We start from the raw sequence: 24,487 nt of genomic DNA, 5'->3' as shown, positions 1-24,487 counted from the left end.
CAGATTAGAGAACAACTGGTTGAAAAAGCTGTAGCACATCAGAAAAAATCAAGGATGTTTTTGACAGGAAGACAAAATCAGATAATTTTTAGGTTGGAGACTTGGTTCTGAAATGGGATGCATTGAAAGAAAAGAAAGGCAACTATGGGAAATTTGATGCTTTTTGGATAGGCCCTTTTATTATTTCATAGATTCAAGGAAACAACACCTTCATACTGAAAAGTATGGGGGAGAAGCAGTTTTTGATGGCCCAGTTAATGGGCGTTTTCTCAAAATTTATGTGATTTAAGGTCTTTTGGCCTTAAAATTGTAAATATTTTGTTTTATTAGTCTTAGTATAGGTTCATTCATACTCCATGCCCAATGGAGCACTAGGAATTTTTCTAATTTGTTTTCATCAGGAAGGCGTTGATCTGTAGGTTCTTGAGACCTCGCAGGGAGGATCTCATCCCCAGAAGAAGCCAGTGTTAGCTCTGCTACATTTTGCGACATTTGATGGATTGAAAACAGGTGTGGCAGTGTTGTTTCGTGCTTGAAGAAAGCTCGCAGCAGTTGGTTTCCTTTTCTCCTTCATTCTCCTTATAACTCCATAGCCCTCGCTATCCCTGTTTTACACCAACATTTAGCATAAACGCCGTGTTTCCTTAGCTCCCGGGTGCTGGGTTTAAACGTTATAAAACCCTGATAACATGACCGTGCACCATAACCCGCCCTTTCCCGTCACCTCCATGCAAGCCCGTGCAATTGCAACCGCACCGTCCAATCAAACCCCGCCACAATCGGACGGCATTCGCAGCTCCCACTCCCGTAACCTACATGCTTGTTAGCCAGCGGGGAAAGCGGTTTCCCGCAAGTCACATCTGCCATGCATGGTCACTTGAATGGAATCGCACCCCCTGCATACGTTTACCACCCTCCTCCATAAGTGGTGCAGGGAATACCACCTGCCACCAAAACTGCCATCCCTGCCGATTAAACCCCGCACATCTTTAGCCCCCGATCACCGTTGGATCTGCCCGACCACGATCCGACGGTCCACGTTTCTCCATCCACACTTTCTCTCGATACCCCCTATAAGTCGATCTTAGCCGTTCATCTGCGTGATTCGACGACCGAAAGCTGTTCTTGTCATACTCATGCCTCCGCCATGAAGTCTATGCCACCTTTGACTGTTCTCTGCTACCGAATAATGAAGGTGATCACCTACCTGTACCTAACGTAGTTATTCTTCAACAACTCCATTCAAGAGCATTATGGTCGAAGAACAAGAAGGACGTGCTTCAAGAGGTTAAACGTACTGATCAGTAATGGAGCCCATTTCATTTTATACTCCACCTGTGCAGGAAGGACGGTCGAGCAACAAAGAATGTCAAATTAATTTATTAAAGCCAGCAGATTGTATCAGAGACCCATATCCGAGAGTTAAGGTGGTTGGTGGTCCATTATGACCCCTCCACATATAGGATAGCAGATATTTTTGTAATCGACCTCTATATATACCGAGAAACAAGATGTAATGAAGGTTGATGGTTGTAGTTTTGATGTAAGGTTCAACTTCTGGAGATTGTAACTACTGTGATACCTGTAGCATTTGGTCTTCATTTTCAGCTAATACAAGCTTGTTTTGCTGTTAATTGCTCACTTTCCACTTCTTCTCTATTCCAAGCTGTGCTTGTTATGCATTTGTTCGTGTGCTCTTGATATTTAGCATTATAGGGGCTGTCATCCCACCTCTGTGTTAGAATCTAGTATGTATTATTGAATGTGTATGCAGGTTTCTGTTATTTTAGTGCTAGAGAGCTGTCATCCTGTCTGTGCACTAGGAAATAGATTTACAGACCTTTTTACTAGTTGCAGCCGTCCATCACAGGGCCCTATGTATCTGCTAGTGTGGTCAGTATTCTCCATGTTCACATACTCCTCAAACTGTGAGTAATTGGTGGTCTAAAGCCTTGTAGTCTGGGGGTGTTCACCCATGTCTGGGGTTAGTCATAGTAGAAGTGGTTATCTGGCTTGAATATGCATCATTCATTCCATTCATCCACCTATTTCCAACATTTTTTTTTGAGTTTGTAATGTTCCCGAGCATCTCTGAGATACAACCTAGGAGAGTTTCTTGGGGTGATAACAGTTACCAACGTGTTTGAAAAAGGGTTTGGTGGTCCAATTTCTCATGTAGGAGATTTAGTGAGGTATTTGTTGGGTCGTTAATATGTCATTATTATTATTATCACTTTTTAACACCTATTTCATCCATTTCTACTCTTCTTTATCATGTCATTTATCATGATTTATCATATAGTTCCACTTTATAATTATTTATGCTCTTGTGGATAAATACTATTTCTTCTCCTTTATTTTTAATAAATTGATTATTATGCATGATTTTACCAATGATGGTTTATTAATAAACTTGTTCACTATTTTAGCCTCCAAGATATTTTCCATATTGCAGATGTGATCTCCAACTCATCATTAAATGTGCCAACTCGGAAATTCACTAGAAAAAGAAGTGACAGTTCTATATTGAACGGTTCGAGAAAATGGAGAAGAATCTGGAAAATCCAAAACATGGGTTTTGTTCAGAACGAACCAAATTAGTTTTATGATTAACAGTTTTCCTAAATTTGGTCCGTACTAAGAGAAATGGAAGGTTATCTGAAGACATTTTTTTTAGATTCGTTGTTGTGGCCGTTTTCCAAACTATCTCAGCTACAATACCAAATTCGACCTGTTCCTGTTAAATGCTGATGGAAAGATATCTTAGATATGATCTTGCTGATCAATTTGTTGTGAACAATCCAATTTTGTAATAAAAATCATTTTGTAATCATATATGTTGTAACTTTTCTACGCTCTCTATGTATTTAAATGAGAACAAAGATCAAAGAAGGGGATTCATGATGGATGATTAGAGAGAGAATTAAATGGATCATTAGATTAGAGATAGATAGGATGGGATATATTATGAGAGATTAAGATACGGATTATTAGAGATAGGATAGGATAGGATAGAAGGAAAGGGGGATTGTTGTATTACCATTGTAATTCTCAATTACAGACTTTTGCTATAGAGCGCAAATACATTGTAATGATTTCACAGTTTGATGATTAATAAATAAAAGAGTTGTTGTTCCTCTCCATTCTCTAAAGTAACTAAGCGGTGTACGCTGGCAGCTAGGGCCCGGCTTCCAGTGGAACTCACTGCTTCATCTGTATTATATGATTTCAATTATCGCAAGTGTGCTAGTGTGATCATATTACTGCCTTATGTTATTTTATCGCTTTGCTGTTCATTGGTTCTTTGTGTGATAGAATAACTCTGTTTTATATTTAATTTACAAAATTGTTTCTTGATTAGTTTCCTTTCATTTCAGATTGAGTTTCATTGATACATCTCTTGCTCGGTGTAATCAACTATAATGAACTATAACTATTGCTGTTAAGAACTCTCAGATTGATGCCATCGTTATTTTACATTCAAATGAACATGATTTAATTTCTATCAGTTTCTAAGGGAAGAGTTATTATTACTGCACTCTTAACTGATAGCGTTGTTATATAGATTGCATTGTTGTTACTTAGATTACTGCAGGATTTGAGTTCCTTAAAGGATTGGACTTTCTTTTAATTGCAATTAGAATTTATTTGTTGCATCCATTTATTCTTGTATTTGAGAGCACTGTACTGCAATTTAGAAACATTACTCTTGAGTAAATAGCCGCCACAAACTGTGTACACTCTTGAAATAAGAGGACTTGCCCGGGTTGACAATTAATGTGGGATAAATAGGAGTTTTAAAATGCACCTTTTATCAACCAATATTTTGGCACCATTGCTGCGGAGAGTGTAGCCATTTCTAAAGAGTAGTGTGCATCTGATGGGTGCCTGTTAGGAAAGAGTTGGGTATTAAAAACGGAAGGTAAGAACCTACGTACAGAGCATGTAAAAGCCCTTCTCTCCCGCCCGCTTTCCAGCAGGATTGTTAAAGAACTTAGGGTAGAAATAAATGTTTGAATTTCTATGTGAATGACTAAAAAAAAAATAGAAATTTTGAAAAAACAAATCTCATGATTTCACTTAAGTGGTGATGTAAGCACCACCCATTTCACTAACCAATTGACAGGAAAATTTGAAGGAGGAGCCTCAAAGAAACACATGAAGAACATCTTCTATTATGGTAAGAAATGGCTCACATTTCTACTTTTGAATTCCCTATCAAAGATCTAGGAGGAGTGACACAAATGCACATAATTCCCCCATCTTCTCTACCAAATTTTCATGGTTTGACAAATGAAGATCCAGATACATTCTTATTTGAGTTCAAAATACTTTGTAGAGGATATGATTATTGTACTAACAATCAAAGGTTGAAAGTGTTTCCTCTTACTCTAAAAGGAACAACTCTTCGATGGTTCATGAGCCTAGGTGGGAACTACATCCAAACATGGAAGGACATGAAGAACATATTCTTAAAGAAGTACCACGACTACTGCAAATCCAACGAAGATATTTTTGATATGATACAAGGGGAAGATGAAAGCTTGGAGGACTATGTAGAGCGATTTCATTACAACCTTCAAAAATCAAAGCATAAGCATTTGAAAAAAGAGATCTTAAAAACACTCCTACTCAAAGGAATCAAAGATGAATTTTTAGAACTCTTAAATCTGATAGGAAAAGGTGATGTTTTTCAGTTGTCATATGATGATGTTTGTGAATTGTGCATAAGGTATTCAAGAGGAATATCCATGGTTGATAAGAATTCTAGAGAATTTTGTTCTTTCTTTTCCAAATATGCTACAAGAACAAGAGACATAAGAGCTGAAATCAATGATTTATTTGAACATTTTAAAATTGATTTTATTAGCTCTCTAAATTCACAATTGGATGTTTTGCAGGTTCAGAAAAATCAAGAATTTGATGAAGTGTTTTGCCCTCATTACTGAAAGGAGCATCCCATAGATAGTTGTTCTTCCTTATCTAGGATGGAAGTATCATATCAAAGAGATGAGGAAGCTGCAACAAGGTCAAAACCATGGAAATCATGGCCTACAGGTATGGTTCAAAACACTTCTTCTCCATTCTCTTACTTGCATAATCCATTATGGAATACTAATGTGTTAGGGCAACCATGTCAATCTCAATATAACCACCACCAATCTTGTCTACAAATTTGGCATGGTTCATCTTATGATTGTATGACTACTCTCCCTCATCTTGTAGCACAAACACATTATCCATGTTCTTCATCAACTCTTCCACAACATCTTGCTTGCCTATCAAAATCATCCACTCAACCCAATCAACTACATCATCAAAATGCTCCATTCCGTACACAATTTCCTGCTCAACTTATTCCACACCCTCACCATAATAAACCAGTACAACATGCTTACAGTGTTGAACTGCAAAATTTACCCACCCTTCCCACCCATTCTATCTCACATGCGCCATTGGAGAAAACTTATATTGAGATTCAGAATGTTTCAAATTCAAAAATTGTAGAAGTTATGGAAGAAAATGAGGTTTCCTTTAGTCTGCATCAACAAGCCATTCTAAAAGCTCAAGAACTTCATGACATGATGGCTATCGGAAATCAAGAAAGTAAAGGATATATTGAAGATTGGTTTCACTCCATCATTTGTTTGCAGCATCACTCCATACTACAACAATTTTTGGCACCATCTTTTGAAAGGAAGTTGGCTTCTCATACCCTAATATTTATTAACATTCAATTTTCATATTTGGGTATATGCATACATGAAGCCTTATTTCGAAAATGGCTCCACTGGAAGTACTCTTATACGTAATCATATTCATTTTTCAAATCAGAGTAGGTTAGTGTAAAAAAATAAAAAAAATAAGGACATAAATAAACACATTTTTTTTACTGTAAAAATAGTTGTTTTTGTTACAACACGCTGTGGAAATTAACATCGGTGATAAATGTTTTAATTCATTTATGTATGTAAATGAATTATAATGGAAATAACAGTTCTACAAACAATCATATTCATTTTTATCACCAATTTGGAAAAAATGCTTGAATATCATATTTTTTTGGCTTGTGGGCTTAATGAAATTTCTGAAAACACAGTCGAGACAGTCATGTTTTGAGGGACCAAAATGGAATATTTTTAAAACCTATTTATATCTTACATAGCCCTTAATTTCTACTTTGCAACCCAATTTGAATCACTCAATTTGGATTTGAAACGAAAAAGTCAGAACCAAAACATTGACAAGGTGTCTAGCAGGCAGCTCAGGAACAAAGTTGGGACAATCGGTTTTTGGAGGCCTAAATGACCATATTTTGAAAACTTTCTTCTATTGTATATTCCCCTATAAATATAGTTTACAAATCAATTTGAATCACTCATTTTCGATATCGTATGAGGAAGTTATGATAAAAATACTGACTGTCTATCGTAAATCAACACTCTTAAAACTCTATTTTTCTGGCTGTTCCTTAGAGTATTTGACCTATCAATTATTATTTTATTCAAAACATGTTTCTATTGAAGGTAAATAAATTAATATACTTTCATTTCCAATTTGAATCATTTGAATCCAACATCAAACGAAAAATCTATACTTAAAATATACTTTGTTTTTCTAAGTGGGGTAATCGAAAATGACTTTATTATGCAGGTTGTTCTAACTAAAATTGACATATCATATCATTAAATTTTTAAATCATGTTTCTATTGGATATATAGCTTTGAATTAGCTCTCATCTATCTTTGGAATCACTCAATTTGGATGAAAAACAAAGAAGTTGTGATTAAAACACTGCAGGTTAGCATGATTGGCCACTACTCTCCCACAAGTAACAAATAAATTTTACTTTATTATTTTCTCTGTGGATTTGTTATACAGAGTAACTACTTGTTATTTTTTGCATAATTCTTGGATTAAAGGAGCCCGATCGCCTCTCTTTCTCCATGATTTAATGTTTTATTGTAGGAAGACACTCGTTTTTTGTAGGTCCTAGGAGAATAAAGAAGGTCAATTTATGGATGAGCGATTCTTGAAAGAAATTTTAATGAAACAAGGGAATTTCATTCAATTCATTACCCAATGGATTCATAATAGAAGAAATGAAGAATTGATTTCCATTTTAAGATTCATGTCATGTCACTGTTGCCAAAACATTTTTCAAAGAGATCATTTTTTCCTTGTCTTAGGAAATAACATCATAGCTGTTGTAACTTAATTTATTTATTTACATACTGTTTTTAAATAAAGTGTTGTTTCTTTTCTGATTTCTTTTATGTTTTTGTGTTTCAAGTGTTGCTCCCTTCACATTGTAGTTTCCGCTCCATTGGCGGTTGAACAATGAGGACCTCATAATACAAATTATTGTTGCAGAAGGAAACTCTTCGACAACACTAGTCCACTAAACAATTTATTCTCTTGAAACTTATACATAAGTTTACCTTTTTTGTTGTTTTCTTTTTATTTGATTGGATTTTCTTGGATAATAGATTGTACATTAGTTTTTTTCTCTATTTTCCCCTTGTTTTTCCCTACAGGAACACCAATTTTCATATGAATTTTATTTGTTGTTCCTCTTAAAGAACAGTTATTGTTCCTCCTAAGGAACAACAGTTTCGTATGTTTGTCTTTTTGTTGTTCCTCTTAAGGAACAGTTGTTGTTCCTCTTAAGGAACAACAACCGTTCCATTTAAGGAACATCAGTTTCGTATGTTTTTCTTTTTGTTGTTCCTCTTAAGGAACAGCTATTGTTACTCTTAAGGAACAGTAGTCGTTCCATTTAAGGAACGAAAGTTTCGCGTGTTTGTGTTTGTGTTTTTGTTTTTGTTGTTCCATTTAAGGAACAACATTTTCACGTATTTGTGTTTTTGTTGTTCCATTTAAGAAACAATTGCTATTCCTCTTAAGAAACAACAATTGTTCCTCTTAAGGAACAGTTGTCGTTCTTTTTAAGGAACAACATTTTTTGGCCAAACTGGTCAAAAGCGCAGTTCCTCTTTCCACCTGCTTTTGGAGGCCCTCCCTTTAGCCAAATTGAGCATGCAATAGCTATTTGGAAATCTTGTCGAATCTACTTTCCAGAACATCTTGAATTTTTCAATTTGGAGTTCATTTGCCCTGTCAAAAGTCCAATCTCCCAAGACTGGTCAAAATGTACAGAATGAGGCTGCCAAAATGCATAGTGATGTTGCAGTCAACTTTTGAAGGCCTTACTCAACTCCAAATTGAGCTCATGATAGCTCATTAGAAATATATTTGTGTCTACATATCAATTTACTTATCAAACAATTCATTTGGTCATTTCATATAGGAGAAAAATTGATTTTACCAAGGTCACTCCAGAGGTGCACTAACCCTCCTGAGGCAAATGATGTTTTCGACATTTCTCCCAAACCATGAAACCTGTGTAAAAAATAAAAGAGGTTTTTCTTCTTAAGTCAATGATGGACAAAAACCTCTCTCACTTTTCTCAAATTCATCTTTTCTTGCCCAGAAACACAGTTTGAAGAAAAACCGTCCCTTATGTGTGGTGAATGGCTTGTTCCTTGGAATGACTTCTCAACAGATGATGATGGCCTAATGTTTCATGATATGAAATGGCCTCATACCTTCTGATATCCATCATACCTCCTATGCTTAGATATCTCTGAACAACACTTTTGCATGTATTTTCCTTTGTTGTCCCCTACAAGGAACACCACTTTTTTGAGTGTTTTTGTTGTTCCTTCAAATGAACAACACTTTGGGACTATTTTCAAAAACAACTCTTATTTCCTCTTGTGGGATTATTCCTAGTTCATCTCAACCACATTTTATTAATTCTCTTTCATGTCATGAAGTACACTACTTTTATGAGGATAAGAACTCTGGAGTCTATTGAGGCAAGTGAATACCCTTAACGTTATGATCTTTAACAGAACAACTCCTTGATGATAGATTATTTTCAGAAGGGATACAATTATTTATATACTACTTTACTGCATTGTTTCTATTGAACATGATACTGATTGATCATTGTAATACCATGCTGGTTCCACCCTTCCTGGTTATAATCTTCTCAGTCTGTAATAAATGAGATTATGGGTATATTTTTTTTCTATTAACATGTTCAACTTCTTCCACCATCCCTGCTCTTAAGGAGCACTGAGCATCTCTCTTTTTATCATGAAAATGTGTAATAACAACAAAATTTTGTTCGCAGATGGAGGATAGGAGGTCTCATTACGAGCCAGCCTACCATGTTCATAAGGCTGTAACAAAGTGACATTCCCATTATGGCCACCACACCAGGGTTATGATCCATTGGATAGCCAAATTATCTTTGGAACAGGAGGTCTCATCACGAGCCGGCCTGATCACTTTTGCTACATCCCAGTGAATGGCAGTGTGGTTATCTGGTTACCATGCTAGCACACTGATCTCTTCTGTAGAACAGTACTAGAACTTTCCATTTCTAAATTGAGGATCCTAGCTCATACAGGTTAAAAAGCAACCCTGCCGGGACTATGGATGCCTGCTGGCCGCAGAGGCTCTTCTTATGGTATTGAAGTTATATCTTATTGTCAAATATTACTATAATACCCTTTTCTTATTCTTTCTTTTTATCAAAGAAGTTATTTCCTTAAATTTTTCCCTGTTTTGAACCTTTACGCATGAGAAATTGTTTTCTGATCAATCGCATCATTTTTAGCTAGAATACCGTCAGCAAAGCATCTTTTTGGCATATTGTTGTCCTTTTTCTTTTTCGCATAACTTATCATCAATCCAAAGCATCCTATCTCTTATTCATAACTATCTTTACACACTCTGCTCTCATTATAACCATAACTTTCGTCGTCCTATCATTGATATGTGTACTCTGCTTCATTCACTATCGTATTGTTCATTCCCTTGCCTTGCCATCAGCACAACACCTTTCATATGTTTTATGGTCATGGAATCCCTTTTCCAATTGGAGGGGGGAATGTATGCATTATGGGATAGCATGTGATATAATTACTGCACTCTGCCATAACTTGTTGATTTGACAAAATATTAGTATTGCATGTATACAAAAGTTTTTTTGATGGAAAATTTTCCATGCATCTTATCTGTTGCTATTCAAAACTAACACTATGGATTCAAGAACATTGTATGCAAAATAGTGATTTGTTTACAGGAAACAACAAGTATGGGGGGGGAACTCTATTTGCAGCATGACCACACTATTGCAACTAACAGAAGAGGCTCGAGCAACTCACGAACGCGAACAATTTTTCAGACATGATGTGCTTGCTTGGATTCCACCTTTTGCATCACTTTCAACACCAACTCTGCCTACATCAGCTTCAACAAATGCCAATCCATACATGTCATTCTACATTTTTTTCAGAGGTAAAATAGCATAATTTTCTGATTTATTATGAATTTAGGAGAATTTTATGAAAATCCATTGAGCATTATTTATCATCATTCATTCCACATCTTTACCACTTCCCATTTTTCAGAGACATATCATCTTTCAGTTTGGGGGAGTGTTGCTTTCATTCATTTCTTTCTTATGACCATGTCATTAATATTCTTTATCATCCATTGATATTCTTATTCATTCTCAACACCTCCCTTATTCCATGTTGTTTTACACCAAGCATCGAGTTCAACAGATGGTAGCGACCACCTCAATTTCTTCTCTAGCATTGCATGAGGGCATGTTAATTCTTTAGTTTGGGGGAGGAATTGCTACGCATGATAGATGTTTTCTACTTTCTTTCTCATTTAAGGCATACAATTTCATTTTTATACAGTGCAGAAATTGATTTCCATATATTTTTAAAACTATGAACTCAATTCTTGTGATTTCTAGAAAACAAAGGCGTATCATTAAAATACACAAACCCAGATAATTTCAAGTTAAATTAGTTCATAAAATTTCGGAAATCATGCACTATCACATACGTCCATTTTTTTTATATCTAATGATCCATGCATTAAAACGATCTAATTTTTGGATCATAGAAGCATTAACATATTATAAATCTACTTGCAAAATTTCAACAAAATCTAGTTTGTAGTTTTTGAGAAAATGGTTAATGAAGTTTGTTGTTACTTATATCATATTTTGCTGTAACTTCATATACACATAAGTTGAACGTCAATGAAAAAATTTTCACGCCTTCATCAACATTGCTAAAATTGAATATTCATTATTTGAGGAAGAATTCATTGATTGGTTAACACAGAGTCTTTGGGTTGCATGAGGACATGCAATATATTCAGTTTTTGGTTGCATGAGGACATGTAATATATTCTGTTTGGGGGTATGTTGGGTCATTAATATGTCATTATTATTATCACTTTTTAACACCTATTTCATCCATTTCTACTCTTCTTTATCATGTCATTTATCATGATTTATCATATAATTCCATTTTATAATTATTTATGCTCTTGTGGATAAATATTATTTCTTCTCCTTTATTTGTAATAAATTGATTATTGGGCATGATTTTACCAATGATGGTTTAACAATAAATTTGTTCACCATTTTAGCCTCCAAGATATTTTCCATATTGGAGATTTGATCTTCAGCTCATCATTAAATGTGCCAACTCATAAATTCGTTGGAATAAGAAGTGATAGTTTTGTATTGAATGGTTTGGGCAAATGGAGAAGAATATGGAAAATATGAAACATGGGTTTTGTTCAGAACGGACCAAATTAGTTTTGTGACAAGCATTTTTCCCAAATTTAGTCTGTACTAAGAGAAACAGAAGGTTCTCTGAATACATTTTTCTGAGATTCGCTGTTGTGGCCGTTTTCCAAACTATCTCAGCTGCAATACCAAATTCGACCTGTTCCTGTTGAATGCTGATGGAAAGATATCTTAGATATGATCTTGTTGATCAATTTGTTGTGAACAATCCAATTTTGTAATAGAAATCATTTTGTAATTATATCTGTTGTAACTTCTATTTGCTCTCTGTGTATTTAAATAATAACAGAGGTCAAAGAAGGGGATTCATAATGGATGATTTGAGAGAGAATTAGATGGATCATTAGATTAGAGATGGATAGGATGGGATAGATTATGAGAGATTAAGATAGGGATTATTAGAGATAGGATAGGATAGGATAGGAGGAAAGGGGGACTGTTGTATTACCATTGTAATTCTCAATTACAGACTTTTGTTGTAGAGCGCAAATACGTTGTAATGATTTCACAGTTTGATGATTAATAAATAAAAGAGTTGTTGTTCCTCTCCATTCTCTGAAGTAACTAAGCGGTGTACGCTGGCAGCTAGGGCCCGGCTTCCAGTGGAACTCACTGCTTCATCTGTATTATATGATTTCAATTATCGCAAGTGTGCTAGTGTGATCATATTACTGCCTTCTGTTATTTTATCGCTTTGTTGTTCATTGGTTCTTTGCGTGATAGAATAACTCTGTTTTATATTTAATTTACAAAATTGTTTCTTGATTAGTTTCCTTTCATTTCAGATTGAGTTTCATTGATACATCTCTTGCTCGGTGTAATCAACTGTAATGAGCTATAACTATTGCTGTTAAGAACTCTCAGATTGATGCCATCGTTATTTTACATTCGAATGAACATGATTTAATTTCTATCAGTTTCTAAGGGAAGAGTTATTATTACTGCACTCTTAACTGATAGCGCTGTTATATAGATTGCATTGTTGTTACTTAGATTACTGTAGGATTTGAGTTCCTTAAAGGATTGGACTTTCTTTTAATTGCAATTAGAATTTATTTGTTGCATCCATTTATTCTTGTATTTGAGAGCATTGTACTGCAATTTAGAAACATTACTCTTGAGTAAATAGTCGCCACAAACTGTGTACACTCTTGAAATAAGAGGACTTTCCCAGGTTGACAATTAATGTGGGATAAATAGGAGTTTTAAAAGGCACCTTTTATACCTCAACAGTATTGTAAAAGGAATCAATGGCCCAAGCCATTAGATTTCCTTAGACAAAGGAGACATGGTTCAAGAATAAGTAGGTAAAACAAGGGATGTGGAGCTAGCTTTTGTGCTCAATTAAACAATTCCCAAATTTGGGAGAAGGTTCTAGTGCATGGATTATAGAGAAATGAAGAAACTTCTTGTTGGGTTGTTTTATATTCTTTCCACGACTGGCCCGTGTAGTTAACCAGGGGGTTAGGAGGGGGCCGAAGCCCCCCCTTCGTTGCACCGATTGCATAGCGGGGGGGTCACAAGGGGATTGAGGGGTGCAGGTAACCCCACTCTATGGGGTCCGGGGCAGTGCCCCAGAAAATTTTGGTTTTGGACCCTATGTTAGGTTGGGCGGACCTACCTATGGTTTTGTGCATGATTTTTGCACATGGTTTTGGATGTGATGGTTTTCGGTCCATGGTATTGGATGCTTTGGCATGTACAAATATGTATTGTAACATTGAAGGGAACATAATGAAAAATCAAGCTGGTAGTCTCGGTTTTGGGATCCAAGGGAAAATATCTGTTTATATGTTTTATGTGTTATGCTCCCACATTGTTTATTTTTCTGTGTTCTTAGAATTTGTATGCAGATAATTTATATACGGGGTTAAAACTTACATTTGGCATCGGAGATGTTTTGGCTTCAAGGGGATGCCTTTGTTGGTGATGGGTTTCGCTTGGGCCTATGGTAGACCCTGTTCAGTGGGAGATCTGCGAGATCAATTCTGGTGGTAAAAGAAGATGGCGAGTATTGGAAAGATAGAGATCGAGAAATTTAATGGTTAGAGTTTTGAGTTGTGGAAACTCAAGATGGAGGATTTGTTAATGGATAAAGATTAGTGGATCGCGGTAGGTCCGGGTACTAAACCAATGGGAGTGCCCGATGAAGAATGGAAAAAGTTGGATCAGAAGGAAAAGAGCACAATACGATTGTGTGTCTCAGATTCAGTATTGTTGAATGTATCAGGGGAAGCTACAGCAAAGGATTTGTGGGACAAGTTAGGGACTTTGTACTAATCTAAGTCTCTGGTGAATAAATTGTTCCTATGGAAAAGCTATATAACCTGAGGATGAAAGATGAAGACTTAGTGACAGAGCATCTGAATGCGTTTAATACTGTGATAAGTCAGTTATCGTTTGTTGATATCAAAATTTCAGATGAAGATAAGTGCATTAGTTTTCTTTTTATCTACCAGATTTGTGGGATAGTTTGGTTATTGCAATAGGTAGCAATGCAACTACCGTGAAGTTTGATGAAATAGTCTCATCCTTGCTAATGGAGGAGATGAGACAGAAAAAGATGGAGAGCCAGAATGATGATGCCTTGTCTGTACGAGGACGGTCCCAGAACATAAACAAAAATAAGACATCGAGTGGGAGATTTAAATCTAGAGGGAGATCTAAATCTCCAGGAAAACCTGTAAAGGTGGTGTGCTGGAAATGCGGAAAGGAAGGGCACTACAAAAAGGACTATAAATCTAAAGCTTCTGACAAAGGAAAGGGATCTGATGATGCTCCTTCTGCAGAGGCAAAAACCACCTCAAACGAAGGTGGGGATATGTACTTGGCTTCTTCAAGTACACATGTAGATCATGAGGCATGGTTGATTGACTCAGGTGAATCCTTTCACTTCACTCCCCATAGAGAGTGGTTATGCGATTATGATAAATATGATGGTGGTGATGTCTTCTTAGGGGATGATAGGAAGGCTAGAATCGTTGGTTGCAGAAAAGTAAAGTTGAAGTTGCAAGGTGGAAGGGTTCGAACACATTCGAGTGTTCTACATATTCCTGCATTGGCCAGAAATTTGATTTTTGTAAGCAAGCTAGATGATGCAGGTGTAAAAACAGTGTTTTAGAAGGATACCTGCAAGATGGTTCAGGAAGCATTGGTATTGATGCGGGGAGTTCGGATTAGAACTCTGTACAAGTTGCAAGGTAGCACTGTTGTTGATGGGTGCAACAATTCTGTGGTTCCTGAAAGTGGAGTAGAAAATCTAGTGGTCTCTAGAGACAATACCATGCCGTGGCATCAAAGGCTTGGACATATTGGAGAGAAGGACCTTCGAATACTTCATGGTAAAGGTATGGTAGAAGGTATGAGTAATAGCTCTCTAGATTTTGATTTCTATGAAAATTGTGTATATGGGAAGCAGAATCGGGTGAGTTTCCCCTCTGGTAATAAGAGGGAAAAACAGATATTAGAGCTTGTGCACAGTGATGTGTTTGGACCTATGAAGGTTCCATCACTAGGTAAGTCTATGTACTATGTATCATTTATAGATGACTTCTCAAGGAATACATGGATATATTTCCTTTAGAAGAAATTTGAAGTCTTTGACAAGTTTAAAGAATTTAAGGCTCTAGTGGAAAACCAGACATAGAAGAAGATAAAGGTGCTGAGGATAGATAACGGTGGAGAGTTTTACAATAAGGAATTTGAAGAATTCTGTAAGAATTGTGGTATATCACGGCAGAAGACTACTCCATATAAACCTCAGCAAAATGGAGTTGCAAAAAGAATGAACAAGACGTTGATGGAAAGTGCAAGAAGCATGCTCAGTGGTGTCGGGTTAGGACAAGAATTCTGGGCAAAGGTGGTGGAGACAGCATGTTACCTGGTCAACAAATCACCTTCATCAGCATTGGAGGATAAGACTCCGCAAGAGGTATGGACTGGTAAGAAACCCTCTCTTTCACATCTGAGGGTATTTGGATGTAATGCATATGTACATGTTCGAAAGGAGAAATGAACCAAGTTGGATAGTAAATATGAAAATTTCATCTTTATTGGGTATAAGGATGGTTTAAAGGGTTATAAGCTTTAGAACCCAGTAACAAGGAAGGTTGTGTACAACTGAGATGTGGTGTTCAGAGAGGTGAAAGATGTTATTAAACATGAAGTCCAACCAAAGGAAGTTGAGAAGATAGAGTTTGAGCTAAAGGAGGAAGAATCAGACTCTACAGCAGAGGAGGAATCAGAAGATGAAGAACCACAAACTCTGGGTGTGAGAAGATTAGTTCGAGAAAGAAGGCAACTAGAAAGGTAGAGTCCATCTACTTTCTATTGAATTTTTTCTTTATCTATTACTGATGATGATCCCAGAACTGTGAAGGAAGTAGTAGATTTAGAGGATGGAAAACTATGGAAAGAGGCCATCGTTGATGAAATGGCATCTTTGCACAAAAATGAGGCTTGGGATCTAGTGGAGTTTCCGGCTAGAAGGAAACCCATTGGCAGCAAATGGGTGTTCAAGAAGAATACAAATGCAACAGGAAAGGTGAAGAAATACAAAGCTTGGTTGGTAGAAAAAGGTTATTCCCAAGTGCCGGGAATTGATTTTGGTGATATTTTTCCTCCTGTTGCCAAGATAGCTTCTATTAGATTACTGTTGGAATTATGATTCTGGTTTAGCCCTATGGTACAGGTGTTGTACCTGATGGCAACTCACTCAAGTGGCAAAACTCTGTTCAGGCTCTCAAAATGATTGAAAATAAGAGGTTCGCATGTGCATCGTTCAAAAGGTGTGGACCCGCAGGTTCGCCGTCCAAGAAGTGCAGATATACCCGCAGGTTCTCCATTCATAAGGTGCGGTCCCCCAGTTCACTAACTCCAATGCAGAGAAGTGCGCTCACGTGGGGTTTCTTATGTTTGGCCCTTGGTATTTAGCCCGTCGTTCATGATCCTATGGTTTTGGCCTGTGGTATAGGATCTAAATTGTTGAACCCTAGTTTGGATCCCTTGTATTGGTGTTTGATGGTTTTGTCCCATGGTGTGAATAAGGGATTGACTATAAAAAGGGGAAGGAGATCACTTGGCTAGTTACTTGTGAAATTTGAATATCTTAAGATCTGAAATTTTGGGTGATTGGTTTTACAAAGCTAGATCTAAATCAAGGAGAAAACTTAAGGCAAATCTATTGATAAGTCGTGATCTCTAGGGCGCATGATCAGATCTGTGGATCTGACTGTCTGTGGCACATTGGAGGACTATTAATTTGGCCCTAATCAGAGGTTCGCAGGTGATCCACGGCGTGAGTGCGGGGGTACGCAGCGCAGGAGAAGACGCAGTGCGGGCGTACGCAGCACAGCAGAAGGCGCAGTGCGAGGTACGCAGCGCAGAAGAAGGCACAGTGCGGAGGTACGCAGGGAAACAGAAGAACCAGTTGCGGAGGTACGCTGTCAGGCGGACAGTGCAGGTGCGGATCTGAGCAGAGGTACGCAGGGCAGCAGAACGAGTGGTGCGGAGATACGCAGAGCAGAAGACCGACCAGGTGCGGATCTGCGCAGTTTAGACACAGAAGAGCTGCGGGTATTCGCAGGCCTCTATTGGTGAAGTTGTGGACCTATCTTGAAACATTTGTTGGCTGTCTTTTATCTATTGCTGCAGAGTTCTGGGTTTAGATTTCTGGTATTACTTTTCTATTTACAGCATTCTGAGAAGTTGGGTGATTCATTGGTTGATTGTATAAGGAGATTGGGTGATTTGCATGTACTTGATGATTATTTGATCTTCTTGGATCCAGTTTGAAAATTAATGAAACGTGGTCCTTAAAGAAGTAAAAGAGCAAAGGGGGTTGTAGCTCCCTTCCAGGAGAGACTGGAAAACGAGAGAGAGTTGTAGCTCTCTGCAGGTTGCAGCCTGCGTACTGGTAAAGGACTGCACCAGTACAAAATCATTGTAAAGAAGTTTCTAATTGAAAGAATATAAAGACATATTGCAGCAGGTGGTTTTCACCCACATTGGGTTTCCACCTTATATCTGGTGTTCCTTGGTGTGACTATCTGTTTTTCTTGTTCTTGCTCATTTTTATGGTTCTCACATACAAGTTAATGATCAATATCTGAAGAATAAATTAAAGTATAAATCAGGAAGGTATATTGAAAAGAATTTGATAATACTGATTCACCCCCCCCCCACCCCTCTCAGTATTATTTCCAACAATTGGTATCAGAGCAGGTCCTTCTGAAGAAGCTTGATCGCTTGAAGGAAGATCTTTCATCATGAGCAACTACGAGAGGGAAGCATCAATCAGGCCACCGGTTTTTGATGGGACAAACTTCGTATATTGGAAGGTAAGAGTTACTGCCTATCTTCAATCTTTGGGTACAGAAGTCTGGGATATCATAGATACAGGGTATACTTTTCCAGCAGCAACTCCTACAGATCCAGCTGAGAAGAAGAAATATGAAACAAATGCAAAGGTGGTCAATACTCTATTGGGATGTCTATCGCAATCAGAATTTGTCAAAGTTATGCAGTATAAATCCGCAAAAGAAATATGGGACAAGATTGTTCTGAGCTATGAAGGAGATGATCAGGTAAAACGAGCAAAACTTCAAACCCTCAGAATTCAGTATGAAAATCTCATAATGTATAATGATGAAAGTGTGGCTAACTATTTTCTTCGTGTAGATGAGATTGTTAATTGTATGAAAAAATTGGGTGAAGAAGTAAAAGAGGCTGTTGTGGTTGAAAAAGTTTTAAGATCTTTGTCCCCTAGGTTTGAATCTAAAGTTTCTGCAATAGAAGAAAAGGAGAATCTTCAAAACCTTAAAATGTCACAGCTGCATGGAATTCTAACTGCTTATGAAATGAGGAAAGGAGGACCATCAGACAGGAGAGAAGCTTCCTTCAAAGCTTCTAGCAAAGGAGACTACTATGAGTTAGGACACATATCAGAAGAAGAAGAAGAATCAAATTTTGTCAAAAATCTTCAACGGGGTGCTGGACGATTCCGAGGTAAGTTACCTTTCAAATGCTTTGCTTGTGGAAGAGTCGGTCACTATGCTGCCAAATGTCCTCATAAGGATAAGAATGACAAGGGGAAGGAACCTGTTAGATGGAACAAGAAACAAAATGCAAATAAGAAAAGCTATTACACTCATGAAGATAGTGATGGACTTTCAAATAGTGACGAAGATGAACGAGGTAATGATTATAAACTTTTAATGGCTTTTGAAGATGATGACTACATGGATGCTATAGATGAAGAAGGTTTTTATGAAGAAATGTCTAATCTCAAAATTTGCTTAGAAGAGAAAAATGTGATTATTGATTCTCTGCAATGTCAACTGGCTGAAAGGGAAAAACATCTTGAAAAATTGGAATGTGAAATTGTTGGTCTTAGAAAAGAGATTGAGAAAACAAAAGCTCTTAATCTTAAATTTGTTAAAGGATCTAAAACTCTGGATGAGATCATCAATGTGCAGCATTCTCCACTAATCAAGACAGGTCTGGGATATAATGGAGAAGCATCTCAAGCATCCACCTCAAAAAGTTATCTTGATGCAGCAAGGAGGAGCGAGCAAAGGCCGAATAGAAATCATAAGGGAAATCAGGGACAATTTACCTCAAGAACGAACAAAGACTATCAAGAAAATCGGGGCAAGCTACCTTAAGGACAAACAGAAGCTACAACCAGCCACAGGTAAAATCTTCCCAATTTGCCTCAAGAATGGATGTCAGTAGAAACTACAATCGGTTGGATGATAGATTTGATAATCGCAAGAGTTTCTTCAATGGCCAATGTTTCTCTTGCCATAACTTTGGTCACAAAGCAGCTCAATGTGTTGCCTATAAGACAATCATGACTAGAGAAGCTCAAAAACAAAGAAGTATGTCTGGAATCACGAAGAGGACCTATAACAACTTTTCCGCCCTTGAAAGTGAAATTGAATGTTCTATTTGTAATAACTTTGGTCATGAAGATTCTGAATGCAGGAGCAGGTTTTGGCAGACAAAGGAACAAGCCTCAAGTACCAGAACATGGAGAATAAAGGAACCAAAACCAGAAAGATGTGGGATAGCTTTTTATGCAGAAGGACAGGAAAATTTATGGTATATCGACAGCGGATGTTCGAAGCATATGACAGGTGATAAAGAAAAACTTGAATCATATACTGCTTTAGAAAAGGGAAAGAAGGTTTCTTTTGGAAATGATACCCCTGCAGCCATAAAAGGAAAAGGCACTGCTCAGTTGAAAGAAAAGGTCAAGGCTGGAAATGTTTTGTATGTTGATGGCTTGAAGCATAATCTACTGAGTGTCAGTCAGATGTGCGATCAAGGAACAGAGGTAATATTTCGATCAAATGGATGTAGTGTTCGTGATCTTGATACAGGAAAAACAGTGATCAAAGGCAGAAGAACTCCAAATAATCTATACATATTTGAAGAAGGACAACAACAATGCTACTTGAGCAAGGATGATGAACACTGGTTATGGCACCGGAGGTTGGGGCATCTAAGCTTTTCACAAATAAGGAAAGCATGCAAATACCAGGCAGTTCATGGTCTTCCGGATATCAAAATTCCAGACAACACCATATGCAAATCATGTCAGTTTGGTAAGCAAACCAGAACTAACTTCCCTGAGAAGGAAGGATCAGCCAGCAGGCCTCTTGAACTAGTCCATACAGATGTATGTGGTCCATTTAGGACAAGGTCACCTCGAGGAGAAGAATACTTCATATTATTCATTGACGACTTCTCCAGGATGGTTTGGTTGGGACTTATGAAACACAAGGATGAAGCATTCGAAAAATTCAAATCTTTCAAAGCCTTGGCTGAAAACGAATCAGATTACAAAATTAAGTGCCTCAGGTCTGACAGAGGAGGGGAGTTTACCTCAAATGAATTTTTCGATTTCTGTGAAGAACATGGAATAAGAAGGGAATTCTCTACAGCTAGGACTCCTCAGCAAAATGGAGTGGTGGAAAGGATGAACAGAACGGTTCAACAAATGGCTCGTGCTATGCTTGATGAGTCTGGAACTCCCGCAACCTTCTGGGGTGAAGCTGCATTTGCTGCGGTTGTTATTCTCAACAAAACAAATGTCCGAGTAAACAACACTCAAACTCCGCATGAGCTCTGGTATGGTGAGACTCCTTCGGTAAAGCATTTCAAAATTTTTGGGAGAAAATGCTATATTAAGAATACTGATGAACAGCTTGGCAAACTTGAACCTAGAGCAGATGAAGGCATTCTCCTTGGTTACTCTCCCCACAACAAAGCATATAAGTGTTACAATAAAAGACTTGGAAAAATTGTTGACAGCATTGATGTAGTGGTTGATGAAAAAGGATACATCCCTAGGCAAGTAAATCATGAAAATATCGAAGAGAATGAAGACTACTCTCCAAATCAGACAGATGATGAAGAAGAACCTCAAGAGGCACCAGAGGAACATATAAGGATAGAAGAGAAGACTCCATCCAGGTACGTTCAGAAGAATCATCCAGAATCTCAGATTTTGGGGCAGAAAGAAGCAGGTGTACAAACAAGAAGAACAATTGCAGAAACCTCAAGCTATTTGGCATTGCTCTCCTCCACTAAACCAAAAAATGTAAGAGAGGCATGCAAAGATGAATGCTGGGTCAAGGCAATGGATGAAGAACTTGAGCAGATAAAAAAGAACAACACTTGGGAGTTGGTTCCTAGACCAAAAGATAAGAATGTCATAGGGACAAAATGGATCTTCAAAAATAAGTTGAATGAAAATGGGGAAGTAATTAGAAACAAGGCCAGACTTGTTTGTAAAGGGTATGCTCAACAAGAAGGAATAGACTTTGAAGAAACTTTTGCTCCCGTTGCTAGACTTGAGGCCATCCGAATGTTCCTTGCTCTCTCAAGCTTTCAGAAGTTCAAAGTATTTCAAATGGACGTGAAATCAGCCTTTCTGAATGGAGACTTAGAAGAAGAAGTGTACATTGAGCAACCAGATGGTTTCATCCTTGGGAATGATCCAAATCTTGTATGCAGACTAAAAAAGGCTCTCTATGGTCTTAAACAGGCTCCAAGGGCTTGGTACTACCGGTTGGACAAATATCTTCATCAACAAGGTTTCTCAAAGGGATCAGCAAATAGCAATCTTTATATAAAAATTGAAAATGACAAATTGCTAATACTTGTTGTGTATGTAGATGATATTATCTTTGGCAGCAATGAAGAAGCTATGAGTCAAAGCTTTGCCTTGGTGATGCAGAAAGAATTCGAAATGTCTTTGCTTGGAGAACTGACTTATTTTCTTGGATTGCAAATCCAACAAAATGAAGACGGTATCTTCTTGTCTCAAACCAAGTATCTCAAGCAGATTTTGAAGAAATATGGCATGGAAGATGCAAAACCAATATGTACCCCCATGGTCATAGGATGCAGCCTCAGTGCAAATGATGAATCAGCAGCAGTGCATCAACCAACCTACAGATATATGATTGGAAGTCTACTTTATTTGACAGGTACCCGACCAGACATCATGCATGCAGTGGGAATAGTTGGAAGATTTCAGGCAAATCCAAAGGAAACTCATCTTCAGGCAGTCAAGAGAATCTTCAAGTACCTTCAAGGAACTCAAAACTATGGCTTATGGTACCCTAGAGACACAGATCTCACACTTCATGCTTACATAGATGCAGATTGGGCCGGAAGCGTGGATGACAGGAAGAGCACAAGTGGTGGTGCATTCTTTATGGGTTCCAGATTAGTATCTTGGTTCAGCAAGAAACAGAGTTCGATTGCTTTATCTACAGCTGAAGCGGAATATGTGGCGGCTGCATCTTGCTGCACTCAACTTCTTTGGATGATGCAGACCTTGCAGGATTTTCAAATCACTTGTACACCACCTATCTCCATCTTATGTGATAATACAAGTGCAATCAGCATTTCAAAGAACCCAGTCATGCATTCAAAGACCAAGCACATACCGATCAAGTATCACTTTCTCAGGGAACAAGTGCTTGAACAAAAGGTCAAGTTGGAGTATGTTCCTTCTAAGGAACAAGTTGCTGATATACTCACCAAGCCATTGCCCAGGGAGACCTTTGAATACCTCAGGCAAAAGCTGGGGGTAGTTGATGCATCATCTTGTTGTTGAATCTCATCTGTTTCAGAGATTGTTGGTTGTACGCGAGGTTCATATGGGGTATACGTGTACATTTGTTGGTTTATGGATTGGTCGAAGATCGAATGGCACTGGTTCAGGGGGAGCACATATAATGCATTGTTGGCATTATGGTAGCACAGAAGGAGAACATGGATGCTGATCTGAATATCGCTGCAATATGTCTCTATCTCTTTCATTCATGGTGTATGGTGGATTATGGTTTGCAGATCTGGTTTACAGTCAGGGGGAGCATGATCAGCAGAACAAAGACTTAAGCATGGTCTCAGGGGGAGCATAACCCTTTGCCCTTGATGTCAAAGGGGGAGAATGACGTTGAGGATCTTGAGGTTGCCATCAAGTCCAAAGGGGGAGATTGTTGGCATTATGATTCTGGTTTGGCCCTATGGTACAGGTGTTGTACTTGATGGCAACTCACTCAAGTGGCAAAACTCTGTTCAGGCTCTCAAAATGATGGAAAATAAGAGGTTCGCAGGTGCATTGTTCAAAAGGTGTGGACCCGTAGGTTCGCCATCCAGGAAGTGCGGATATACCCGCAAGTTCTCTGTTCATAAGGTGCGGTCCCCCAGTTCACTCACTCCAATGCAGAGAAGCGCGCTCACGTGGGGTTTCTTATGTTTGGCCCTTGGTATTTAGCCCGTCGTTCATGATCCTATGGTTTTGGCCCGTGGTATAGGATCTAAATTGTTGAACCCCAGTTTGGATCCCTTGTATTGGTGTTTGATGGTTTTGTCCCATGGTGTGAATAAGGGATTGACTATAAAAAGGGGAAGGAGATCACTTGGCTAGTTACTTGTGAAATTTGAATATCTTAAGATCTGAAATTTTGGGTGATTGATTTTACAAAGCTAGATCTAAATCAAGGAGAAAACTTAAGGCGAATCTATTGATAAGTCGTGATCTCTAGGGCGCATGATCAGATCTGTGGATCTGACTGTCTGTGGCACATTGGAGGATTATTAATTTGGCCCTTATCAAAGGTTCGCAGGCGATCCACGGCGTGAGTGCGGGGGTACGCAGCGCAGCGCAGGAGAAGACGAAGTGCGGGCATACGCAACACAACAGAAGGCGCAGTGTGAGGTATGCAGCGCAGAAGAAGGCACAGTGTGAAGGTACGCAGGGAAACAGAAGAACCAGTTGCGGAGGTACGTTGTCAGGCGGACAGTGCAGGTGTGGATCTGAGAAGAGGTACGCAGGGCAGCAGAACGAGTGGTGTGGAGATACGCAGAGCAGAAGACTGACTAGGTGCGGATCTGCGCAGTTTAGACACAGAAGAGCTGCGGGTATACGCAGGCCTCTATTGGTGAAGTTGCGGACCTATCTTGAAACATTTGTTGGCTGTCTTTTATCTATTGTTGCAGAGTTCTGCAAGGATAATTTTAGGGGTGAATGTTCGCCCTTTGGCGAAATTAAGGGGTTTAAATTTTTAGTGGGCGAATATTTTGTATCATAGTACATTTTTACAAATCACCTCAAATAGCCCACCTTATTTTAAGGGAGAGGGTAAAAAAGGTAAATTTAGCCCTTGAAATTAGGACTTACAACCTTCCATTCGCCCATTTTCAAGAATAGGTTTTATTTAAGTGAATCCATTCGCCCATTTTCAAGAATAGGTTTTATTTAAGTGAATCCTA

This window comes from Pinus tabuliformis, chromosome Q (genome assembly GCF_031772625.1).
Source record: "Pinus tabuliformis cultivar Carrire ecotype Pingquan chromosome Q, CPIR1, whole genome shotgun sequence".
NCBI classification, from domain to species: domain Eukaryota; kingdom Viridiplantae; phylum Streptophyta; class Pinopsida; order Pinales; family Pinaceae; genus Pinus; species Pinus tabuliformis.
The sequence above is the reverse complement of the archived record's forward strand: the minus strand, read 5'-3'. Positions refer to the sequence as shown.